This window comes from Arachis ipaensis, chromosome B7, assembly GCF_059453495.1.
Source record: "Arachis ipaensis isolate K30076 ecotype BB chromosome B7, ASM5945349v1, whole genome shotgun sequence".
Taxonomy (NCBI): Eukaryota; Viridiplantae; Streptophyta; class Magnoliopsida; order Fabales; family Fabaceae; genus Arachis; species Arachis ipaensis.
Genome location: NC_142442.1, coordinates 87275981 through 87285021, shown reverse-complemented (window position 1 = coordinate 87285021; position 9041 = coordinate 87275981). Strand labels below are relative to the sequence as shown.

The 9041-nt window shown below is 31.9% G+C and overlaps 1 pseudogene; it reads left to right on the top strand.

The window, feature by feature from the left end:
* The first annotated feature begins 1501 nt into the window (after positions 1-1501).
* LOC148553254 (uncharacterized) lies at positions 1502-2538 on the top strand (annotated as a pseudogene).
* The last annotated feature ends 6503 nt before the right edge of the window (positions 2539-9041 follow it).

Here is a 9041-nt window from a genome sequence, read left to right as displayed (position 1 = left end):
TAATACGTGTTTTAAATGTTCGTACTATAAAAAAATTAAATATTATTTAAAATTTATTAATTTATATTTTTAGAATATTCAATTTAGTTTAATTTATTTTAATTTTGTTTATTTAGTTATTAAATTGAACTCTATGTTATGAACTTAAGATTTTATTTATTTTAAACTAATAAGAAGTTATAAATATTTCACAAATTATTGTAGTCGTCATTGAGTGATTTAGAGGTTTAAAAACCACTTTTTTAATTTCGTAACGAAACAATGATGTAAATAAGTAGGGTTGAGTGAGTCATTCTCTTGTGGACATTGAGTAAATGGTTAAATGAGTTCCTTTCTTGTTACACCATAAAATTGGGTAAAAGGTTGAGTGAATTCCATTGATTCAATTCCCAAACTATGACGTTGACAAATTAAGTTGATGAGTTATTTTTTTATTGGGTCAAGAAATTAGGTAAAGAATATAACAATTCTCTTTTATTCAATTTCAATCTATTCTTTTTATTTTCTATTTCAATTTCAGTATTTTTTTATTCAATTTTATTTCTTATCTTTTTGTTTACTCTTTATTTTCTTATCAACTATAAATAAGGTATACATAAATCCCACTTTAAATCAACTTTAATATATGCTTTATGCAATAACAGCAGTGACTAATTAAGTGGGACAAGGAGGGTTGGCCCTCAAGAGTCAAGAAAACGAAATGATTTTTGCCAATTTGCATAGAATTGAAGGGATGCCAAGTGTGAATAGAAAGCAAATTCATAAATAAAGATGAAGCAAGCATTCACGCAGATTTTATACTGCACAAAATGCAACAAAGTAAAAAACTACAAATCAATTGATTGATTGCTCTAATTATTTTCGTCCATGAATCTGAACCAACCCCATGATAGCTATAGAATCCTCGAGTAAAAGATTAAGACAGGTTAACATCTTATATTTTCTTTCACAAAAGAGTCCATGCACGTGCTAAAAATGTCTAGGCATATGTTGAGTTTTAATTTGTTTTTTTAAATTAAATCCTTCATTTTTTTTGTTTGTTAGAATTAATAATATTAAACTACTCTTATACCTTAACTCATGACAATAATAAAAAAGTCTCATGACCCACAAATTCAACCCAACAGAATACATAAATTCAATTACAATTTTAATCTTTATTATCTTATCTTATCTTATCTTTATGTTATCTTCTTATCTTATCTTATCTTATCTTTATTTTTATCTTTTGTAGGCAATGCACTATATATATTTAATTTGGGTAATGCTAGGTAGACAAAAAAAAAAAACAGCCATAGCTTGCCTTATTTAGCATTCATTAATTGTTGCGACAATTAATGAATGCTAAATAAGGCAAGTTATAGCTGTTTTTGGCTGATTTTCTTTGGTTACCAAATATTTTCGATTTAATTTTACCTTCGTAATTCTATGTTCAGTTCAATCAGTCAACAATCAATACAAGTTTTTTTCTCGTCTTTTCATATTCTTTCACAATTTTATCATGGTATCAGAGCATTGGTATCCTCCTTGAAAAATCTTAGAATCCATAGAGAACATGTGCATGTCCCAAACTGGAAGATCTATTGTGAAATTGAAGGAAGAAGGTGGTGGTAGTGGCGGAGGCGACAGTCTACTCACTTCCCAATACTCCTCCAAGGAGTAGAGATCTTCCACGACCTCGACCTCGTCCTCATTATTGGATACCAATTTGCTCAAGTCAATGCCATGTAGCTGCCGGCGACGACGACGACGGGAATAGAAAGACAGAGTTAAATCCGTGCGAGTCAATTTCGAAGGTGCCGGCATACATTGACTTTTATAATTCTCATATTGCTTGCATTTTCGGCGAAGCTTACTTTCTTATATTCAACGACGAAGAATGGTGTTTTTGGGTTCTCTGGGATTGCAGCGGCGAGTGGGAACGCTTGCCGCTTAATACTCTCCTGGAGACTCAAGATTCCTTGAGTGTTTACCATCCTTATCAGATTCAAAAGTCACAGTGGTTCTATTCTGACAAGAAGCTATTTCTTCCTTCCTCGGTTCAAGATTATAATAAGTCCGAACATGTTTTGTGTTGTTTCGACCTACAAACTCGGCAATGGACAATGGAAGAACTTGACTGCTTCACATCTTTCCATTTATGTTTATATGATGAAGATGGACTGCGGCCGTTGCTGCCCCATCTATTAGTGTCCAATGTTACAGGTCTTGAAGAATACACTAACTACAGTGTGATGCTTTCATACTCACTTTCAGAATCAAAAAGAGGAGAACATTTCATTAAATATTATCCATCGCGAATACTCGCAATAACAAAGATATATGCTATGTTGGTAAATCAAAATGGAATCATTGTCTATCAAAGAATCAATAGTTGTCTTTTATTTAAGGGAATCAAACCCTATTTTACGAGTGTAAAAGAAATATTTTTTTGTTGATCTTGACGAAGGCAAAACATGTGCCATGCTCTTTGGCTTTGCAATTCAAGATGGAACCAAAAAAATTCATTCATCTTTCTGGCTTTCTACACATATTTAGGGTTTGGTTGTATTAGGTTAATTAACAAAAAATGGTGGAACGTTATCTTTGCTTGATGCTGAGTGGAAAGATTCATGGTATCAGAGCTTTGGTATCCTCCTTGAAAAGAATACATAAGTTATCATCTTTCCGGTAAAAAATCACCCTACTTCTTTTTTAACCTCCTCCCGCAATGAATAATCAATCTTCTAATTTAGCTCAAAATTCAACAAATCTCTATTATATCCATCCAAGTAAAAATCCAACATCAGTCTTGGTTATTCATGTTCTAACAGTAAACAACTATCATTTATGGAATAGTCACTATGGCTTGTCTGCGCCTTCTTCCGACAGTTTCATCTGCGCCTTTTTTCGGCAGTTCCGTCTGCATTCTGTCTCAGCAGTTTAATTTGCATTTTGTTTTAGCAGTTTCATCTGCACTCTCATCGCGCTCTATGCGCCCTCTTTTCTTATCGTGCTATAAGCGTCCTCTCTTATTGCGCTCTACGCACCCTCTTTTATTGCGCTATATGCGCCATTTGAAGACCACTCTTATTGCGTCGTACGCGCCCTCTAAAAATCAATCTTATTGCGCTTTACGAGCTTATTTTTTCATTTTTTAAGATCGCTGCTCAAGCACAGCATCTCCTTTATATTTTTGCCGCCGGCAACTCAAGCTCCGCCGCACGCATTTTTTTTTTAAGATCGCTGCTCAAGCACAGCATCTCCTTTTATATTTTTGCCGCCGACAGCTCAAGTTCCGCCGCACGTATCTTCCTCCGCATCACCACGTCAGACGCTCAACAATTTCATCAGAATTTATCCAAGCTGTGGATTATTGACATCTTCTATCTATCAGCTTGCGGGAGCGTATTAAACTACTCTTCCACCTTAGCCCATGACAACAATAAAAAAGTCTCGTGGCCCAAAATTTAGTCCAACAGAATACATAAATTCAATTACAATTTTAGTCTTTATTATCTTATCTTATATTATCTTTATGTTATCTTCTCTTCTTATTTTATCTTATCTTTACTTTTATCTTTCGTAGGCAATGTACTATATATATTTAATTTTACCTTCATAATTCTATGTTCAATTTAATCAGTCAACAATCAATAAAAGTTCTTTTCTCGTCTTTTTCTATTCTTTCACAATTTTATCAAATAATAAATTTTAATTAATAAAGTTTTAATCAATGCGATCCCTTGAATAATAAATTTAATGTAGTCCATAGATGATATATAAAGATAGATTTATTTTATTTAAAAATACGGCTGAATCATTTTGACCTCTAAGAAAATTTAATTTTTGATAAAATAATTCAAACAAAATGAAATTATATTTTAACCCCAGAAGTTATCTTCTCGGTATGATAAAAATACATTAAATATGAAGAGACATATTTTAAAAACTCTAAAAATCAAATTTTGACCAAGTGTTTTGCAAGTCTATTTAAAAAAATAAAATATTTTTGTTCTCAAAATTTGATGATTTTAGCATATATAAATATACGAAATCAAATAAACTCTGTTGATGGGAAAAAAAAATCTCACTATAATAATACCATTTGATCACATGTGAATATGTGATGATATATAAATGATCATATATCTATTTGGAGCCCACTTACATTACACAGATCTGCCTCGTTTATATGGTACAACATGCGACACGTTGTTAAGAACAGTAGTTGACAATTTTGCAACATTTCCAATTACAGGTAGTATCGGACAGGAAAATATAAACTAAACATTTTCTTCAAATCATTTTTAGGGTTGTATTCCGAAGAAGACTATATTCAAGAGTTCATTTGAAGAAAAAAAAAAACTGATGCTGATAAATAGATATTAAATTAAATTTTTATATATATTTAATTTAATATTTTATTTAATTTAAAATAATTAAAATAAATAAATTTATTAAAATATTTTTATTAACTAAAAAATAAAATTTAAAATAAAACTTTGATTTCAAACGCAGCATAATTGATTTTACTTACAAACCTATGATATATTCCAATGCTAAATTAATTCATATATCAATTATAAAACATAATATAAATCAGGATCTTTAATGATGTAAGAAAAAAACTTATAAATATATTGATAAAAAAAATAAATCTCACCAATTTTTTTTATAATATCATAGTAGAAAACACAAAAAAAAAAAAAGAGAAAAGAGAAAAAGAGAAAAATAGTATTGGTGGGAGTCACTACTATTACCGTCGTTATTGAAAAAGATAAAAAAGAGGAAAAAAATTCAAGCAGAATCGAAGACGTATGTGTGCGTGTTTGTGAGAGAGAGAAAGCGAGTAAAAAAGATAGAAAAGAGAAAGATGCTCCCCAAAAAAAGAGGAAGATAGAAACGACGTCGAAAATAGAGACTGTTATCGCTATTGTTATCTTTTTCTCCTTCTTCTTTCTTCTTTTTTTTGTTTCTCTTTTTCTGTCTATGCATGTTCTTTTTTCTTTTGTTCCGATGAAAGAAATAGAAAGGAAGAACATATTAAAGATGATTATGGCAGAAGTGTGGTGGTGAATTAGTAATGACAAAAGTACGATGGTAGAATGAAAGGTCAGGTGGGGCATACGAAGTTTTAAATGAGAATATTTTAAGAAAAAATATTAGTAAAATTTTTGTCTTTGTCTCCAAAAATTTTAATCTCTTGTATTTTTATTTTTTGAAAATATTAAAAAAATTAAAATTTTATATTTCGAGATTAAAATTTTAATTTTAAATTTTGACTATTAAATATAATATTGAGTCTTAATTCTATAATTATAGTCTCAAAATTTCAAAATAAACACAGCCTAATTATTCAACAAATTTAGGACAATTTAAATTATACAAATTTTTTTCCGGTACTTCAAAATTATTGTACAAATTATTAGTAATAAATAGTTATATACTCGACTTGACAAGATAATTTAAATTAGACAAATTTGTAATTTACTACTAATTCATTAAGAATTTTCTTAGAAAGACAATGAAGAATCTAAATAATGTGAATAATGGGCTGCAGATTTAGCCCAAATACATATAAAAAATAAAAAATATTTCACAAATTCTCTAAATAAAAAAACTCACTCAATTATTCTAAAAAAATAACCATCTCAAACCCTAATTTATCAAAACATTTTACTCCAATACCCTCTTCTCTCCCAACCAGCTGCCACCCCACCTTCATCAATAATCATCCCATTTCACCGTTGCTGCTTGGTTTGCCCCACGCTGCCACCAGCGTCGCTCACCCATAGTGAAAATAACCATCCACTTAAGGATAAAAATAATCATCTGCATACCTAATAAATTGAACATTCAACATATTTTAGTTATATATAACTAAATCCAATCCCATCAAAATAATCATCCACATAACAATTAAAATAACCATCCGCATGCCTACTAAAATGACCATCCTATAATATGCTCAGTTGTGACGGTGGCCATTTAAGTATTCCAAAGTCTAAATATCCTCCATGCAATGATAATGAAGGAAGCATGCAAATTCAATCTCTTCCATAAATATACACAAAAGATTGTAGGTAAAGGGTCCTACATTTCTTAGAAAATTTTTCACTCCCTTGTCAACGACAATGGATGGGGGCATGGCGTAGCAGCGCTGGGGCTGACGAGTTTAGTTGTGAGAAGTACGACCGTATGGAAAGAGAAAGACAGCGGTGATTGAAAATGACTTTAAGGTTGGCTTCCGGTGCGGGAGAGAGAGACAAACTTAGCACAACAGATGCGCGACGGGGAGGATTTGCCATCCGCAACGATGGTTACCAGGAGAGTGACGTGAAAACAGCAGCAACAGCATTGGACTGAGCGCCAGAGGGTGAGGCACGTCGGGCTGGACCGGTGAAAGTGAGGGCATCGATGTGGCTGGCGGAGAGTGCAGCGATGCAATATGAGGACCAAAAAAGATGATGACAAATTTTAGACGTGTATTAAAAGTTATGATAAAATTAAAAATAACCGTACGTAGTGTAAAAATAAATTTAAATACTAATACTAATTTTTTAAATTGTAAAATTAAATAATTAATTAATAATCTAATTTTTAATTTTAATTTTATATTCATTTCTTAATTCATTGTTCACAATTAGCATTGTTTTTTTATACTTCCTCGTTAAATAAATAGTATATACTCAACACATTCCTCGTGCATATATTTAGTACTAAATTACAACCTTTCTCGTTGCGAGCATTTCAACTATTACCAAACTATCTAGTCTATCTGAAGTATTTTCTGATCGTAATATTAATAAAAATTTCAGTTTTGTTTAAAATAAATAAAAAAACTCAATTATTTGTTTGAAAGTTAAGAAAAAATATTATAAAAACCCTTTAGAAAGATATATTATTGTTAAATTTTGATACGAGGCGTAGACTTTAGCAAATATCATTTGGTGCTCATCTTAATTAATTAGTAGTGTAATACTATTATTATTATTATTATTATTTTGGGTGGTTGATGAGAACATAAATATACATATTTGATCCTAGGTAGAAAACGGATAACTTTTGGAGGTGCAAGGAATAAATATACGTAGGAAACAAGAAGAATGGTAAAAAGTGGAAGAGCATAATGGTTAATAGTTAAGGAAGCAAACAAGTTGGGGGTGCCCCACAAGGACAAATCTTGCAGTTTTCTATATTTGATGTTTCCTATGAAAGAGAAGAGCACATTATTTTATTTTTTTCCCCACTTTACCATATGCCATATGCCCCTATGGCTAGAGATTGGTTGGATCCTGGAACAACTACAAACGCAGTCAAAATTTGCGACCATTAGTAACTCTCTACTTTTCTTTATGAGTCAAGTTTTAATTAGCATTGTTATTTGGTTAACACTTGGTTAGTATACTAGAGATACACTATGTGGGATCCAACTTTTTCATTCAAAATATATTTATTTAATCATTATGTTATATTTTTAATATTTACTTTATCATATAAAAATAATTAATAAAAATATGTTTTTGACAAATACGAAATATACGATAAACATTGGGAATTTTTTATTTAAATAAATAAAATAAATATAATAATTACAAAAATAAATAATTTAAAAAATATTTACTAATTTGCATTTTTAAGTCATATCTCGTTTACAGTATAAACGAGATGACAATTCATGTATATAAACGAGACATGACAGGTCAACTACAATGTGTCTATCTCGTTTATACACCTTATCTCGTATTCTCGTTTACACTGTTCGAAACAGGTGTCTGTACAGATGTCTCCGAAACACACTCATTCTCATCCCCCACATCGGACGAGTCACTATCCGCACTGTCTGCCATATAATCCTCGTCCGACTCCTCCTCGCCCTCCTCTGTCTCATCCACTGAAATGGCGACATGAATGGGCGGTGGTGCAAGAGGTCGGTCGTCCTGTATATAGGTCGAGTGTACGGAACTCCCACCACCACTGTGTCCCACCTCTGTGGAAAGTTCCATTACATGCTCCACCATGATCCTCCCATGGATGTCGAATATCAGTCGCACATGCCCGTCCCCTTGAAGTCGGAATAGTCGAAACTGGAAGACTCCGTTACGCATGGGTGCCAGCAACCTATACGTCACCCTTTCGATTTCCCTCACTTCTGTACCACCTACCTTGCACAATATCAAACTCTTCAAATCCGACAACGTATTTACACGCTGAGTGCGAAACAATATTGGATCCTCACACTCAAATGTCACCCCGTTGTCACTATTTCTCATACGACAATTGGAATAAACAAGCACAACTATGTATGAATTATTACTGGCCATTGATGCTTGTATTCGTGAGAAATATGAAACACAAAAATGATAGGAAAAGTTTGTGAAGCATACCAAGGATTACACATCCTTTTATAGCTGCTGCGATTGTCTTCTATATATCTCGTTAGGGGTGAGCATGGGTCGATTTGGTTCGGGTCCAAGGTGAAATTAAAACCGAACCGACCAAAATGTAATTGGTTCGGTTTGGTTCAGATTTATGTTTTTTTGTGCATGTATCCGAACCAAACCAAATTGATTAAGAATGGATTGGATCGGTTCGGGTAATTGGGTATCCGATGACTTTGAAATTCATAAAAAAAACCAAATTTTTATCTTAAAAATTCAACAAGTACAATAAAATGTAACATCAGTATAAATAATCTAAACATGTTAAACACTAAATACATTAAAAACTAAACTCATTAAAATCCAAACATATTAATAGTAAATAATCTCACTAAAAGCCACTAAAAGACATATATATTTTTTTATTTAATTAATATATAATCGGGTTTACGAATTGGTTCGGGTTCTACACCCACAAAACCGATACCCGAACCAATCATTAACAAAAGTTATCGATTTGATTCGGATTGAACCCGTTTACCCGTTGGTTTTAGAACCAATTTAATTGGTTCGGATTCGGATTCGGACGGGTAATTGGATATCCGCTACTCGTGCTCACCCCTATATTTCGTTTACACTGTAAACGAGATGAACATTTCATGTATCTCGTTTACACTG